General features: G+C 39.6%; 1 long non-coding RNA gene across 1 annotated transcript in view; it reads right to left on the bottom strand.

Moving 5' to 3' along the window:
• LOC308123997 overlaps positions 1-18,611 on the bottom strand; it is a 231,136-nt gene that overhangs the window by 194,149 nt on the left and 18,376 nt on the right. The window lies entirely within an intron of this gene.

The following is an 18,611-nucleotide window of genomic DNA, read 5'->3' as shown; positions in this document are numbered from 1 at the left end:
AAATATTGTAAATATGCTATTAACATTTTTGACTTTGCTCTTTGACATTCCCTTTAAACTCCTTGCCTCTGGGCTGCTGCACAATTTCCAGTCTCGCTTTCAGTAATCCAATACATCCACCTTTATTTAGAGGAAAATACATTTTTTGTAGTATTTGCCATTCTGAGGAAATACTGAATAACAATAAAAGCATGCCAGTATTAAAAAATGTCATATCCCCACCATTAGCAAATTGGATTACTTCAAAAATTGAAGAAGATTTTGGATATGCATTGAAAAGAATAATATCAGTGGTCCAGAGCTGCCATTCTAGTTTGATCGGTTGCTGCATAGATTGGCACTTTAGATAGACTGGAATGATCCAAAATGGTGACGTAATGAAAGTTTTTTTCGAACCTACTGCCATTGATGGGAATGACTTCTCCCAATGTGTCTGAATCCTAACTACTAAAGACTCTGGAGATGGACATATATTGGGTCTTTTTTTTTTTTTTTTAAAGAAAATGTAATTGAGCTGAGATACCACATTTTACTTGACATTTTTCCACTAGTTGGGACTGATTTAATGTGTGAAAAGCATGTGAAGCCAGGCGCTGGACAGAAGGAACAAGTATTTGCAACCTTAACAGAAAGGTTGGCCTCCATGGTAAATGTTTATCTCATTAAAAAGCAGGGGGAATGATCTCCAGGGACACATTATATGGAAGTGCAGATTAGCAGAAATAAGGATTTCTTCTATCTGTCACTGGACTTTTTTTTCTCCCTGTGCAGAGGGAGACGGCAAAGCTCGAGGATAGGAGGATCTTGCTGTCAACTCCTCTGACACTACTCGGGATGATCGATGGCGAGGTGTGAGCTTTTCGGCTGAAAAGACGGGTTCCATCGGCTCGCTACTACAGGTCGGTGAAAGACAGATATGTCCCAGGGACACTGAGGCCATATCTCTTTCTTTGTCTCTACCAACGTCAAAAAATGTGTCAGAGTAATAGAGTTGCTCTCCCCTTTCATTAATTAAATTTCAACACCTACATAATTAAGCCGCCACTTTAATGAAATCTCTCACGCTCGGAGCTGTGAAGACAGATAGAGAGGCAGCATCTATACAGTGATAATGAGAGAGAAAATGTGAATCTATAGGCAAAATCTCCACAAGGTGTTAAAATACATGATCTTCATTTTCATGAAAGGTTCCTACAGCTTTTTGCTAAGTAAATCCATTACAGGGGTCTGCTTTCTCTCACTGAGACTGATCTAACGAGTGTCAGAAATGTGCGTTTCCCGAAGGGAAATTTTTTTTTTTTTTAAATGCGCGAACCTAATTAATTAAAGATCGGCAGATTTCTGTGTGGCTTGTTAAGTTGCTCTCAAAATATAATTCACTTGAAATTTTGCTCAATCTATGGAGGAAAAAAAAGAAATATGTGATCCAAGTTCCCAGTTTTCGAGTGTATTCTTACAACACTTCAGCTAAATTAAGCTCACAGGTTAGCATATTGACTTAATTTGGTTTTACAGCAATGTCCTTGCGTGGATCAGCCTTTAGCATTCAGGTCTCAAAGCAGCTGGTGAGGTTGTGTTGCTCTTTTTTTTTTTTCTTTTCAAAAACACAAGACACAAAAAATCTGAACAAATGTAGTTTTGTTGTTCTGTGGTTTTCCATCAAATCATTCTTGACAACAATTAGTTATAAGAAGGATTAAAAAAAACAAAAAACAAGAGATAAAATGCATTGTGGAGTTGTGATGCAGATCTTCAATGATCCCTCTGGCTTTCTTATTATCGCTGACTGGACTATACTTAAGCTCTGTTCTTACTTACAATTTAATGTGTGATGCACTACTATAGAAAGCACAAACAGAGCAGGAAAAGAATATATCTAACCTTGCATATCTTCCTCCTTTCCCCATTTTCGTCTTAGCCGTGCCTGCCTGCTTGCACCCTGTCACACACGCTCCTAATCCTAGGAGGGGATTGTCAAGAGTCCCATGCATAATGAAGGTGGATATTTCTCCTCTCATAAGTAGGCTGGGTAATGTGAATTGTGGCAGTGTGTGACTGTTGGTGCACCTTACGCAGCAACACAAATAAAGCGCTGTTTGATATTATACATGAGCGGGGATGGAGGAATGTAGAAAGCGGTGTGCGCGGCAGTGTGAGAGGATTATAGGGTTAGGCTCAGTGCCCATTCAGCACATCTCTGCGAGTTAAAACTCTGGAGACCTCAACAGCACAACAGAGTACGATTGATGATGCCTCCGAACAATGGGCTCCATTCAATCCAGTTTAATGAGTGTAGGTTCGCTATATTACAGCACTAATAACGGACTTCCAGTGGTCGTCCCCTCACCCCCTAACGAAGCCAGAGTGAAGGGGTGAAGAGGTCACGTGTCAGGAGTGTGGATCTCCGGCCCCAACGCCTGCACTCCTTACAGGGAGACATTTGGGAGTCAGGGCGTAATGAAAGGGAGGTCAAACGGTGGAGACAGGGCTCCTTTGAGGACGAGTCCACATGTCAGAGCTGGGAAAAGGAATCTCGTGGGTGTGTGGGGGCGGGGTGGGGGAAGGAGTCCACTCGGAAAATGAGAGACAACCTATGACCTCAGCAGTGTGCTGGCTGTGCACTGGGTTTTCATTTCAGAGTTGATCCGAAACATGCAAGAGGACACAGAAAATCTGCAATTTGAAGGTTTGTCCAGTAGGAGTAGGAAGCTCCTCAAATCATCGTATTTTCCAGAATCTAAAGAATATTACAACCACGGTGAAAGAAAATTTTCAATCCTATTTCAGTGTAGAGTTACGCATATGAAAGTAGATTTCTTTTCAGGTTTTTGTATTCCAGCTGAATACTTTCACTTTTTATTTTTAACCCCCCGAGATTTGCACACAGAATCTGCACTTTCTAGTCTAAAACTGTGCCGTTACTTGTTCTAACTTCTGCTATAATCCCTCAATGTAACAACAAATACAAATTTACAGTGTGTTTCCTAACTATTAACTTGTCCTCATTACTATATTATTATATGACGTTTTAAATAGTAAATAATAAATAGTACAGGCAGGTCTCGGGGGTGGGGTTGGGGGGGGGGGGGGGGGGGTAATTTGCACTTCAAAGCCTGTTTAAAGGGGTTAAAGTAGTGTGTCTACCTTTTTATTTTTTTTGTTATTTTTTTATCCAGAAGTGTATTATAGTGTCTGCTACTTACGTAAAGAATGTGAGTACCTCTGTTACCTCTGGTTATAATTATGTTAATGTGAGAACTTGGAAATGCTGCTCATGTTGTTACTTTAAATTCATTAAACTGGTGTTTTGTGCTTGTTGATGGCGCTCATCATATCACAGTGTCTGGCGGAAGCAGGTTGTGGATTCAGCACCTTGGATAGCGACGCATTTAGAATGCTCTCCCTCAACTTGGCCTCTCACGCCGACTTCTCACAGAGCGGGAGGGTTCTTCACAGTGGCACGCTATCTACTGCAAGTCACTTGAAACTGCTGTGTTGTGGTTAGTGGGTGTGTTTGTACTGGTGATAAAATATATTTGTTGTGGCCATTCAGGTTTATGTCGGTCTTTCATAGATGGGGAAATGATTACCCAGCTTGTGTAAATATCCTTTTTGAGAGCGACCTTTGTCTGTGAGAGAGGAGAGACGGCAGCAGTGATACTTGGAAAAATGTAAAAATACACAAATACATTTTTTTTTTTAGGCAATTCATTTTTCTCTGTAAGCGCTTATCCAGCCTTGTGAGGTTTCATATTGTTGGCATTTTATGGAGCGCTTTAGGGCTGTGCGAATTAAAGGAGATGAAATGCATTTAGCCTCTGGCAATTTGTTGCGACAGCAAAGCATGTCCCTTGAAGTAATTTACATTTGCATTCATCTATTTTTGATTTAACTTTTAAATTAATAATTTAATAATCTAGAGGAAGAAGGGGAATGTTTATAACATGTAAAAATTGTTTTGCCACCTTTATTGGGAAGAAAAACAAGTGATTAATTAAAAAACAAACAGTCGCCTTTGAAAGCAGACAGCATTGCACTCGGAAGGACGCCGTTTGATCGTCTCGACGTCAATAAATAAAAAATACATTTATAGAACAAATAAAGTGACCCGATTTTACAGTAGAGGTTAAGTTAATGGCCTCAGTTAGAACAGAGTGATAGAAATGATGCATTTACTGGAAGTGATTATTCCATTATCTCATCGAGATACCAAAGTTAACGCTATCTAATTCATTCTGCAATCACGATCCACAAAAATAAAGTGCCATCCATCCTCCATGCTACTCTCTCCAACTTGAGGACACTGGACTGATGTAACGAGTACTCACCACTGCAAAGGCTGCCCCCTCATCTGCTTTATCATGGTTTGGTCCATTTAACTACTGAAGACAACTGACAGTCTGTAAATAGCTTTATGACATTTAAAAAATAAGCATTCAAAATAAAATAAAAATGAAGAAAAAGTGTCATCAGGCTGTATCTCTCGTACAGACTGTTGATGACCAGCAGTGTTATTGGAGACTATGTTTTGCAGGTTTACAAAAATAGCCTATTAAATTTACTTCTGGTTATATTTTATGTTTGTTTACTGCAAATAAGTGACTACCATTCTGCAATAATGTTTAAAATATCTGAAATGTATTTGATTCTTTTACTAAACAGAAATGTCAAAATGACAACGACAACTGTGTCTGGAGTCTCTGATAAGAGACATTTCTTTTTAATAACCTCTCAACGTGGAATATCTACACCGATTCTTTCAGAACATTACCATTTTGGAGACAGTTGTAAAGCAGGATCATTGTCATTACATCAGCTGCATAAATTTCTGTTGCACCGGTGCATGAGTCAGATGGAAGTTCCCACACTGAATACAATCACCGAGTCCTCCTAGGGGACGTCTTCTCGCCCTCTTGGCCCACATTAGTGAATTGAATTGTCGGATGATAGCCCAGATCAATTCCTGGGTCATACGAGGATGGAGGAGAGATGGAATAAAGAGAATGAAATGCAACCCCCCCCCCACCACAAAAAAAACGGTGTGTATTCAGGCAAGCTGTGCCCAGGGGCACACTGAGGGGTAATTCAGGACCTTGGACAGCACAAATTCTCAAACGTGAAAGAAATCAGACATTGCAATCAGCAATAATTAATTTAGTCTCATTTTTATCAGATGACTTCTCCTCCTAAGGGCTGCTTGGTCACTTGAATATTCAGCATTGTACAGTAGACTATAACAACACTAAGCCAATTATTAAGATGACCCAGTTTGCCGTTGGATGCTTTTTCAGTGCACAGGGTACATTTTGGTTGGCTTGCACCGCGTGCATCCACTGAAGGAGAACATTAGTTTTGAATGAAACGTGCACTGGTCAACTATGAAAATAAAAATCGGCAGCCGCATTAGCGCCATTGTTACCGTTCCGTGAGACTGCTTCAAGCTGCTCTGAATGGCTCCGATTGCTGCGTATTGTATCAGGAGAAATAGCAGCGTGAGGAGGACCGAATCACACTGAGCAACAACTGCATGTCAAATCGTAAAATGCGACAGAGGCTAAAAATAACAAATAAACATTGGGAGCAGTAAATTAGACAAAAATATAAGTGTGGAATAAGGAGTGCTAACAAAAGGAGGCATGATGTGAGGAGGTGGAAGATGTGGAGAAATCAGGGGAAAAACTGTGCATTAGTATGCAGCGATTGAAGAGGGCCCTTTAAGCCTTTCTCTTGAGGACTCACTTCCTTCCAGGTGCCCCATGCCACAACACAGTAGCGAGCTGTTAATTTTGCCAGAAACTGAGACTCAAGCATACTAATATGCATGCATATAGTAAAAAAAAAAAGAAAATACGGGCAATGTCTAATTAACTATACATGAATGTGAGCATTAATATTCCAAAGTGGCACAAATAGCTGAACAACTGCTGTTATCTATTAGGACAGGGGGTTGTTTTTAGCTTAGTCCTTAATGGTATATTGTAGAGGGTTAATTTACTCCGATGAACTCTCTTTTTGTTAATACATAATCAATTATATTGTGTAAGAAAAACGTGTTTACATAAGTTAACTATTTTTGTACGTTTCGGCCTTTGTCTCTATTAGGAACTTGAAATAAATCACACACACACACACAGACACACACACACACAGACACACACACACACACACACACACACACACACGAAAATGCTGCCGTATGTATCGACAATTAATTAATATGATGATTTCACTATTCATTACCTTTTGCCATTTTATTTTTCATGGGCGAACTGCCCAAAAACTGCAAAGAAAGATAGTCCATTAACCAACTGATACAATGATAGAATGTTTTGATTACATTATTTGTTCCGTTGTTACATTTTCAACAGTTTTTTTTTAATGCTACTTCAATAATATATTTGCATAATTTGATAACACTAGCTCAAACATTGATTATTATTATGATGATGATTATTATTACATTTAAAATGGCCAAGATTATCATATTACAGGCAGGAATTGCATAACTGATGATTCTTAGATGATCGGTTGTTACAAACATTGACCACTTATGTTACATGTTTTCATGATTTATTGATTTATTGAATCACAAAGTCTTTTTTCTATTCCTTGGCTTGAACTGGACCTTAGAGTGAAATTTCATCTCATTCCTGCATTCATGTGGAACATGAGCATGTGGTGGGATGAATAAATTATCCTTCTATCCTTGTGAAATCTGGAGTGAGCTTGCTTGAATTTGTCCAAAGAAGAAAAAAAAAGAAAGTAATTTAATAAAGATTACTGCATGCTTCATCCTATATAAGATTTTTGCAGAGACGCAGATTATCCGCAACCTGTCAACCTGATTCACGTTTCTGCCGCGGACTCCCATTTTTAAACTTATTGACAGCAGCAACAACCATGATGGAATGATAAAAAAAGATATTCTTTGGTTTATTAATCAATGTTTGCAATGTCAAATAAATATGTCATAACTGAAGGTGGCATTATAGTGAAAAAGGAGTTGTTGATCAATAAATATAGGCAGGCGCTCATGAATGTAAAGTCAGACATGGGGTGAAAGTGAACGAATATTAATTGTTAGACTCTATTTATGACTATATTTCAAGTGAAAACGCATCGTTTTTGCATTTTAATGTCAGAAAAGTTCTGCGTTTACATGGCGACAATTGGAAAACAATGCCCATTTATGTGAAAATGGCAATAACACAGAAAAAAATATTTTCATGTTAGGCCACTAGCGGGTGCTGTTTGTTTCTTTGTAGAATGAAACTGCACACGTGAAAACAGAGAAATACACTATAAACATTAACAATGACGAGTACGTGGATATTCGTATGGACAGACAGATCACAAACTTGGATTACTATGACGGTGACTCAACTATAAAACTGCCAAGTCGCAGGAGGATGTGGGCTGGAAGTCGTCACACTCTGGAGGCAGACATTGTTATTGTCCATCCACTCGCGCATGTGCAGAAGAACAATTTGCGGCGATTCTGCCGTCAACACGGAGACGGAGTGGGATCGTTTTCAGGTATCGTTTTTCCACCTTGGGAGCCGTTTTCAAAAAGTTGCTATTTAGTTGACTCTGACCACAAACTCAGTGAAAGTTTTGCGTTTTCACTTGAAACTGTTGTCTTAATGTTTCCTAGTTTTCGCCAAAGGCCAAAGTCAAAAAAAAAATAAAAATAAAAAAGCATTGTGATCCTTGCTTTGTAGAGTTAAAAAAGCTTGGCCATCGCAGTTTGACATTTGTATATTGGATATCGCAAAACTCTGCAGGAGGGCCACACTGGCTAAGTGCTGTGTGACAACAAAATGTGCAGCGCTGTTATACCGAGCTCCTTCCCACCCCTGGGTGCTTCCCTAAGTGGCTGATCTTTTCATGCGGTTGTCACCTGTGCTGATAATGTTAAGTGGCTTTGTTTTCGGTTGACTGCCGAGAGAGCACGCCGCGCTCATGCCTCCTCCAGTCACCTTATGATTTGCCGGGGCACCCTGATGTCCTGGGAAGCGGGTGGTGGAGGACTGTTGTGTTTCTGTGCGTTTGCTTGTGTGTATTTAGGGATTTGATTGTTTCCTGCTGGGAGCTGAGAGAAGGTTATACATTTTTTTTTTTCTGCATAATTAGCATTTTGGATTGAGGTTTAATTAGGGCCTTGGAAGTTTGTGCTCTTCGGGTGACACCAGCAACAAAGTTTGTGCTGATAAGTGGGAGTGATTGACATGCTGGCTGCAGGCAGGTGGCTACTCTTTGTTAAACTGCAGTTCCCTTTCTGGGTGTGATGATGCAAACAACCACAAATCTTTTTAAAAGCATTAACCCCTTCAAAGATACAAGCTTTTTGTTTATTTGATCATACAAGTGAATAACAATGTGAAGTTTTAACTCATTTACTTAAATTCAACTTTGTTGGAGAAAAGGGTAGCATTCAATGTTCAGGTCACAATTTCATTCACAGTATATCTTGTTTTATGATTTTGTTTGAATTGCAATCAAATGAGATATGCAGAATTGTGATTTTGCAAATGAACCATGTTATTTAGTTGCAACCCTTTAAAGCAGTGGCAATATTATTGGTAGTATTTAGTGTACCGCCAATTATAACATTTAACGATGGCCATGGGAATCAGCCATATTGGTTTTTTTTATTTTTTATTTAATCATTCATTTTTATTTTCTGAAAAAAATACATTATTAATTTTCTGTAATAAAACATTAATGCATTAGACTCTTTATTGGTACAGTAGTTTGTCGTAAGCATGCATTTGTGAGCCGAAAACAGCCAAATCAAAATCCTTCATTCAAATACTCTGACTGGAAGGGAAATGGACAATAGAGATGCAATAAAAAAAAGAAAGAAAAAAAAGAAAAAAAAATTGATGATATCAATGCTCAGGGCAAAAGAAGCTCATAAAGAGACCAGTGACTTAAAATGTGGGACACTCGTTTTTTCTTCCTGAAGTAATGAGAGCTGTAATATAGCTGATGAAATCGGGACCCCATGGGCTGGAATTCAGAAAGAGAAGGCATAAAAGCCTTTGATTACAATGCCACTGGCTTTTCTCATAATGCAATAACCTAAAATGCCACTGAAATCAGGTAGATTTTATATTCATGGCACCATGTCTGCACGAAGGGTCACAAAACTCAAACGGTACTATTAGGGTGGCATTCAAAATTAAAAACCACTGTGTGGTTTACCTTGTTTGAATGCCAAGTCGTAGCTGCATGCCGCTATCCAATTTTCTTGCCATAAAAACCTATTAAGAAAAGCCAGTCACAGGATGTAGTGGCGAGAGAAGGCAGAAAGGATTGTCTTCTATCCCACACATGGCGGCCCAGCCGCTACACCGAATTAGACGTGGAATGAGATGTTTTGTTGGTGTTATTATGCTCACATTACGCGGATTGCTAGATCTTCCCCACTGGGCCCAGTGGGCTTACAGCCGGAGAGAGGAAGACGAGGAGGGGTGGAAGTCAGAGGAATGAGGATGAAGCAAGAAAACCCGCCAAAAAAAAAACAACTGCCTGGCAAAATGATGGATTCTCCGGGTTTATTTTTGGGGGGGGCGGGGGGGAGAGAAGGAGGGGGAAGCAGGATTGGGTATGGAGACGGAAGAAAATTGGAATAATCAGGTCCTAATGTGCTGGGGCTTGCAAACATTTCTGGCCCTATTACAATGAACAAAATAAAAAGAAGAAAATGTCAGGCTTCTCACTACTTCTCACTAAAACATTAAGATGATTAAGCCTCTTCAGTGGTGGGAAAAAAAACAATGGCACTTGAAATAATCTGTGGCAGTTGAGCCATGGTCTTGGAATATTAATTGCAGCTTGAGCGGCCAGGGTTTTCAGTTTTGTGGGCACACAGCTGTGAAGCTTTTTATTATTTTTCTTCTCCATTTCCTTGCTCGGCTGTTTGTTGTCGCTGCCCGATTAATTCTGTTCTTCTCACTACTGCATTATTTCTAACGAGGCAGTTCAGTTTTATTAGCGATAATAAGCATCATTACAAATATTTTCAACATGTGCTTCTATCAATATAGCAAAATATTTCTATTTCCGATGATGCGCAAAAAAAAATGTGTTGCGGATAAACACGGATGTGTTTGTAATCACAGCCCTATCAGACATTATTGGTTAAAGTAACAGAGCTTGACATGCGGTTTGAATTGATAAACAATGGTGTTCTTTTGTTTTGAAAGATGTCATGTTGAATCGGCCTGATTCACTGAGGTCCTGCATAAAGCGGGAAACACTTGGACTTAAATTTGTTGGGTTTTTTTGCATACTTTTAGCTCTTTTACACAGTTCAGCTGGAAATAGAATCACTTCCGTGGTGATTTGCTTCGAGTCACCGAGGACAGATTGAATGCAGCGCTGAGCTGATATTTAGTTATCAAGTTCGTAAACAAAAGTTGTGGCGAGTCAACAGAGGAATTGTTTCTCATCAGAATAACAGCAGCATCTCTGCGGATTTTTTACCACCTATTCATACACGGTAAAAACAGACACACCCAGAGCATAAACGTCTTGTATTCTGTGTCATTTGAAAGACATGCCCAAAATTGAATATTCATGCAGTCATACTTTTAGTAGACCAGGCCCTATGTGCGTGAAATCATTGTAGATATATTGTATATTTCATTGAACAGCATCCTCTGAACTACTTTGGAAAAAAATAACCCACAAGTGAAATACAAAAAAGTCTGCAGTCCTGTGCTTTATACATCAAACCACTTCAACCAGTTTCATTCTGATAAACACAAGCAAAGAATGAATGAATCAGCCACTCAGTACCCCTGCCCCACAGTTAGTTATATGCATATTTACAAAAAAAGATATATTTACAAAGAAAATTGTAAATAAATAATATAAATGAACAAATATTGAAATTTAACTGATGTAGTCCGTGTCAAAGCCTGTCCTCTTCCTTGTACTTTGTGAAAACCATCTTTTGGTCCAGATTTTTAAATTTGGGTTGTGCTGGGACACTGCCTGAGCCCCACCTCCAATCTGCGCCATACCCTCACTCCAGATAAAGGAATAAGAAATGACCTCAGTGTTGTGAAAAATCTGCCATGCTTTACTTTGAAATCGCCCCCCCCCCTTCAATTTATTCCCCATCTCTGTTAAAAAAAACAAAAACAAGTTCAGAATATTTCCAGGAATCTGGTTGTTTATTGATTTGTACATCATGTGTGCTCTTTGAAAATTAACTAGGTCAGGGAATTTAGTTTTATTTTAAGAAGAGTGGATTTGTATGATCTCTATAACCAGTTTGATGAATTATCCTTATTGCTCTTTTTGTCGTGTTGGTGACTGTAATGAACGTTTATATGTATAGCCGCAAACCTCTGCACATCAATTTAGATGTGGTTAAACCAGTGAACAGTATAAAACTTGGAGTGATTTGTGGTCAATGAGTTTTACTTTATTGAGCACTGAAATGCTTCTTGGTATTTTGTTTTGAACGCATTTTATGTGAGATTTCCAGTTTATTTTATCAATTATAACACCAAGAAACTTACTTTCGTGAAGTCACTATATTTCCATACCATCTGCCTGTATTTGTGCATATGCATCCCTTTCACCATTGCCAAATAACATGGATTTGTTTTACTTAAGTTTAATGATCATTTATTTACGTTAAACCACTTTTTCAGCTTGCACATTTCACAACTGATAATTCCCAGGAGCTTTGTAAATCACCCCTGAACAAAAAAAATAAATATTTGTGCCATTTGTAAAGAGAACTATTTCTAGTACTTAAAATTTTTTGTAAACGTCATTTTTAATATATATCAAGCAACATATTAAGCCCAATACTGACCCCTGGGGGACACCACAAGCAATGTCCAAGCACAACGATGAATACTGTGCCAAATTCCCATTGTCATTGCCATCCCCTTACTAGTGAAGTTGGGTAGAAATGCTTGTGACAATGATTCCTGTACGTTTTCTCCAATCAGAAGTCATAATCTGCAATCCACTGTCTCCTTTCAAACTGCTTTGGGCAAATTCGAATCACAGCGGAGTGACAACCAAGCCCAGCTGACTGTTGCTGACAGTCAGAGCACATCTTGGATTGGTTGCTAACACATCACCTGGCAAAACACAGACGTTCTGCTTCGCACCAACAGGACTGCTGGAGGAAACCAGGAGAAAATTAACCTGTTCCTGCAAGTTCTATGTTAACGATAAAGAGCATGTACGTAGCATATTTGGGCCGGTAAACACTGGCTGGCACAAAGACGGTGGTGGTGACTTACACAATGAACATGATTCATTTCAGCATCTCTTATATCACTCAATATTTAATCAACACAGTCATCTAATAATGACTTTGTCACAAAGCACAGAAACAGCAAGTGGGATTTGTACTCGGCAGGGACAATCACATTTAGTATTATTCCTTCTACCCGGTGACTTTGCAGGAAATGGTACCCTGCCTAGGTGAGACTGGTTATGAGAGCGTTTACTCCTGAGCAATCAGGTCTACAGCAATAGCCTGTGCATTCATGATCGGGTGGGTGTTCCACAAAAAAAAGGCCAGACAATAATTCTTTTTTTTTTATGATTAGACCGTCATGGTGGATATGAATGATAATCGCTATTCAAGGTGAAACAGGTGGGTTTTTTTTGAGAAATGGAAACTCAAGCCTGTCACTGAGCAGCGTCTTCTCACTTTAAAACACTCCACTTGTGACATACATACAAAAAAATAAAAAAAAATCCACCACCCTCTCTTCTTGCAGCTTTAACGCTTGAAAACACTCCAATCTGCTCCAGATAGCCAAGTAAAAGGCCAGTGCAGTTCGATGCTAACTGCTGACAAATGCGGTGGGAGGAAGGCAGGTGGTGGCTGGCTGGCACTGGCTCTGTTAATTGGAAGCCATGCTGGAGTGCTCGTAACTTACCTGAGATTCCCATCGACAGAGGGATCCTTCAGCCGGGGGGGGGCAGGGCAGGCGTCCGGATGCCCCGATCGATGACTGCCATCTTTTACACCGCAGGAGGGCAAGGCCCACAGTGACCAAGACCGTGAGAACAAAATTATAGCTATTTGCACGCAACAGAGTAATGGGAGGAGGTGGTGGTGGAGATTGGGGGGGGGGGAGGCCCCTCCTGGAAAAATCAATGCTAATGACTGGTGAGTGCTGCCACACACGCACACACACACACACACACACACTGATACACACCTGAGTGCACATGCTTGTATATACAAATGCAAAGGGCACATTATGTAATTATACCCCTTCCCCTGTAGTTATGGGCACCGATTCACACACTTACACACTAAGATCATTTTGTCTTCATCATGCAAGCACAAGCCCGTCGAGCCAGCCTCAGAAGGTTGTTGCAGCAGTGTAAATGACTGACATCCAATTAAAAACATTGTTAAGGAAGCTGTAGTGATTACTGTCTCTGGAGCTCATCGATTGCTGATGGGTGCAGCTGTCTCAATACGCCGCTAACTACCTGGGCCTATTTTTATTTATCTGTTTCTTTATTTATCACTCCCTCCCACATTCACCATAGCTAATGGTGTGCCATTGACCTTTTCAGCAACCCCCTGCCACCCTTGACTTATATGTTTCCAACTCCGCTCTCACTCTGTGGTGGCAGCATGAGGACAGGGAGTAAAGGAGGGGTTTAAGAGCAATTTGAGCTTCACACCTCTTCAGCTGGCACCGAGGTCGGCTGGTACAGTGAGTCATTGCTTTGATGAATTTAGATGCGAGCGGGATAAGATAGCTGACGTACGCACAACCGGGCTTCCTCAGCAAACTCTGCTGGCGTGAGGAGAAGCAGAAAAGCGGCGTGACGTCAGGAGAAATAACAGAGAGACAAGAGAAAAGAACTTATCCAGCACTTTGTCCCATATGGTCCAAAATACAGATGGAGAGAATAGAAAATCCGGCTTCCTTCAAGCATTCATAAATTTAATGAGAAGCTCCCGAAAAATGAACTTGCAGAGAGACTGCCAGCAGGTGGTACACAAATTCTGCAAAGCTACAAAGAGAGTCTTTAATCTTAAGGGGTCTCTAAAACTCCACCATAACATAATCATTAATGTTGAAGTACAGGTACGTGCCGTCCAACTGTAAAATTAATTCAGCCTTGTGTAGTCAATATTCAAATCTACAGTGTGTGTGTGTGTGTGTGTGTGTCTGTGTGTGTGTGTGTCAGAGCACCTTTTTTCTATCGTCTTTCTCCCGACTTGTCTTTTTACAACCACCAGCACACTCTTTCTGCTTTGCCAAACGATTGTAAGAAATCAGCTATTTCTGCGCTCTTTCGACCTCAGCACTAGAAGCTCTCCAGATAAAAGCTCCTTGTGTCGCTAATGAAGTCCATACAGATTCCACGAGCCTAACACCTATAAGCCATTATGCATGTGGCAGGCAAGAGACATAAACCTATCCTTCAGTTATTTATAGCTGCAGTCACGGCAGCATCCCTGGATTAATTCACATGTAAAGACTGACTGAAAATGGCATTGCCAGTGTATTTACACTTGGATGCAGTCAGAGGAAAAACAGACATCAACCTATAAATGAATGAAGAATTTTAATGGATTAAATGTTTCCTCCAAGAAAGGTGCCAAAATACATTGAATGCAAATTTTGTTTGGCACTAAACTTGATCAAGATCCAGGATTTGCACGTCACTCATGTAAATTATCTAGAAATGGTTTGATGATACAAATTGATGAATCCATCAAAAGAAATAATTCAGGTCAAGGGACTCAAATACTTCCTTACTTTGGGATTAAACCTAAATTTACATTTGATGTGCTTTTCTTTTTAACCGAACTAAACCTTATCATGTCATAATGCACCGAGCAGTTGTATTTTGTTCTGCAGTTTTCTATCTCGTCGTCTTTTTCTTTTCTTTTTTTACATGGTGTGATTTTCAGGTTGTAATGGAGGATATAAATATTTTTGGTCCACATATCACAACTCCTGCTGCATTATTTTTATAGCAAAGACGATTAAATTCATCTCCCCTGCTTAGTGATTACAGCTCCTTTACCAACAGGAAAAAAAAAACATCAAATAAATGAACCTTGGGATGGTTGGAATATATGTATTTTTAATAGAAAAGATAATGTTGCCTAGAGCAGATCAATATGCAATGAATACGATTTGATGTTACTACAGGTAACCAACACACCCGAAACATTCATTTTGTTCAAACACTGAGCCTGACCTACAACTTTATACACATAGCGATGGAAATTTCTTGAATCGCGTCAAGAGCGAAACAAAATACTCCTAATATAAAATCAAATCCATGATGCTGTGTTGCAGGCTTGCATTTTTCCTGCAGTTATTTTTTCCCCCCTTTCAGTCTGATTATTCATTATTGTCTCACTTGATTAATTATCTGATATTTATAATGTCAGAAAACAGAGAAAATGGCAGCTGCAGTTCTCCAGAGATCAGAGTTGCATCGTCACAGTGCCAGTTTTGTCCAACAAACAACCCAAAACCCAAAGACACTCAGCTTGCTGTCACTCACATGTGAAAAGCTCGGAGGCCTGTTATTCTTGTGTTTTTGCCAAAGAACTTGATTAATAATTCATGGGAATAGTTGCCAGTTAAGTCCATGTCGATGCAGTAATTGATAAAGCCTTCCCTTCTTTCGGCCCACCTATCCCGTACTTGCACCGCGCCTGGTGATAAGATCAGCCCGGACTCTCTCAGCCCATTAGGAAACTGTCTCCTGCTTTTAACACTGACGACAAGAGCTGAAGTGATTGGCCATTATTAAAGCCTCCACTCAGCCCCATCTGCTGAGAGTACACACCACCTACTACCATTACATATATTCACTCGGATGTACACAGCTATAATCCCAGCTGTCATTTACTTTTTAATGTCCATTGTACGTTGCAGAACAACGTATGCCCGTCGTTTTTACAGTGTGATTGTACGAGCCCCCCTACAGTGATTATTTGATCACAACCACCCAGATATCATTTTCAACCACTGTTGAGATCCAGAGTTAACCAAGAAACATTAAGTATTTGTCCCTGTGCTTGTTAGTTTGTAAGTCTTTATAAATTTTCTGCAACTATCATACCTGTTGTATGGTTTTGTACTTGTATTTGTCTCTTTTTAACTTAGAATAAACTAACTTCTAAGAATGTGAGTTTTGAAGAAACTCTAATCTACACATTCTTCTCAATCAAACGGAAGTAATATTGCTGGAAAATCTATCCACCTGACTGCCAGTTCATCCTTTCCTAATAGCAAAGGTCTCTCCCTATACAATGCTGAGGCCCAAAACAAAGTCTAAGATCATTTGTATGATTAATTATGATTATATGCATTTCCAGTGGGTATGTGTAAAACATTGCATCGAAAGTAGCCAACACAGTAGGAGACAGACACATGAGCCGCTTGCATTTGTTGCACAGCAATTATACTGTGATGTCCAGAGTGTATTGCACCTTGTCCTGCTGATCAAAGGGCAAAGTGAAAGGACTCCAACTGCCAGTCACTTTACAAGACCAGCTGACATTTTTATTTTATTTTTTCAAAAGCGATCAAACATCAGACGTAAGAAATAGGGCTGTAATTCATGGAAACCCCCATTTTGATATATCAACACATGTTTTTATGGCGTCGGCTCATGTCCACACATACTTTGACAGAAATGTTAAAGTATCTGCCCTTCTGCAGGCTCTGCAAAACAAACCAGTTCATAAAAACTCATTTTATGAGTTAAAAAAAAGTCAACATTGAAGAACCAAGAGAAAACAGCAACAATAATGTAGTTGCATACTCCTTTCTCGAGCCACCTGAATAATTCATAACCACATAAATATATTCCTTCCTCTTTCTTGTCTCTCCTTTGTTCCGTGTTCTTTGCTCCTCGTCCATCTTCCATCTTTCTTTTGTTGTTAATTTCCCTACCTCCCCACACCCTCTCGTCACGTCCATGTGCGCACGCTCAGGTACGAAGTGGCTGACTTGGACACAACTGCGATTAGTCAGACACGAGCACATGATTATGATGCAGCAGGAAGCACACAATTACGCAACCCCCATCATTTCAGTGTTAGCACTCGTCACACTCAAAACTCAGATTTGGCATTTGCAGCGTGACTGAATGAATATTTTGTCGATTCACAGGCACTGATTGGAATGAGGAAATGAAAGGATTTCAGCCTTGTTATATATAGGCTTGTTTCAGAGAGAGCATAGACCGAAAAACAAAGAATGCATATGTAATCAGGGGGAGGACTTGCCAAAATGGCAATGTGGTGGAGAATGCAGCAGCGGCCTGAGGCATTAACACAGACATTGTCATTGGCAGGTTGGTATTGATCTGTAAGCCGGGCTGTGTAACCGAACCAGCAGTGGAATCCAGTGACATGCTTTTTCTCTGTCGGAAGGTGTGACTATAGACTATTTGTCTTGGGTCGGCAAAACACAAAGCTGCAGGGTTACGGGTTCGGGCAATTGTTTGCTTTTGCTCTGTCAGAGGCGATTCTCAATATAGTGCTATATACATTCAATCACAAAATCACAGTCTTTTTGTGGCTGGGATTCTATTTTTTATTTTTTTTGCTAAATCTTTCTTTCATAAACCATGCTAAACAATCAAGTGTATATTTTAGTACAATGCATGTGGTTTGAGGTAGCTTAAACACAAGTTGTGTTTTCATATATATAATGACCCGATGAGATCAAACAAAAATACTCAATAGATTCCCGATTTACAAAATTCTTACTGTATTTGCAGTTTCATTATTGAGCTGTAACTTGTTTATTTCTGTTGATGTAGTCTGACGTATTAGTTAAAATCTCTTTAGATATCATTAATATCATTTACATAAAGATTGAGCTGATCCCTAGAATTATAGAGGAAAAGAAGAGAGTATCATATATAAGTTACTAATGATGTGTATCCTAATTGACCCCCCCCCCCCAAGTTGCAAACATCTCACCATGATATTACAAAAACCCATCTAAGACAGCCAGGAAATTGCATTCATTTATTAGAAGTCAGCTCTACATGCCACCAACTTTCCTAAATCCCAGCTTCGGGTTTTGTTGTTGCTGCTAGCCAGCAGCAGCTGTGGGGAAAAACAACAACTTTGCAGCCACAGCAGCTTAGCCGTCTCTCCTTCCAGCTGTTTTCATCCTCCTCTGGACTGATTTTCTGTATTACACGATTGATAATTTCGGAGTAAACAACTGTTTGCACGTGCACACGTGATACGGTGCAAAAAAAAAAAAAAAAGTTGCGATCATATCGTTCTGAAAGTAATCCTTTGAAAACAACAGATGTGTTGTCGAGATTATTTATTTATAATCTCTTGGAAGGCAGCTAAACGATATTGATCAAAAGTCAGGTTGTGTAGGTTTGTGCAATGGCTTCAAATTAATCTAAATGTTCTATATGTGCTTCACAGCTCCTGAGCTTACTGTATGCTTGATAGTTGCTGGGATAGATACAGTAACTGCACTTTCCTTAAAGAGACCAATCTCTCTGAACTAAACCTCACAGTAAGCATACTGCAATGCAAGAGACTTATTTGGCCCCAAATGAGCCCACTGACCGTTTAAAGAAAATAAAATAAT

The sequence above is a fragment of the Lipophrys pholis genome (genome assembly GCF_963383615.2).
Source record: "Lipophrys pholis genome assembly, chromosome: 18".
Classification (NCBI taxonomy): Eukaryota; Metazoa; Chordata; class Actinopteri; order Blenniiformes; family Blenniidae; genus Lipophrys; species Lipophrys pholis.
Note: the sequence above shows the minus strand (reverse complement) of the source record. Positions and strands in the feature narration are given on the sequence as shown.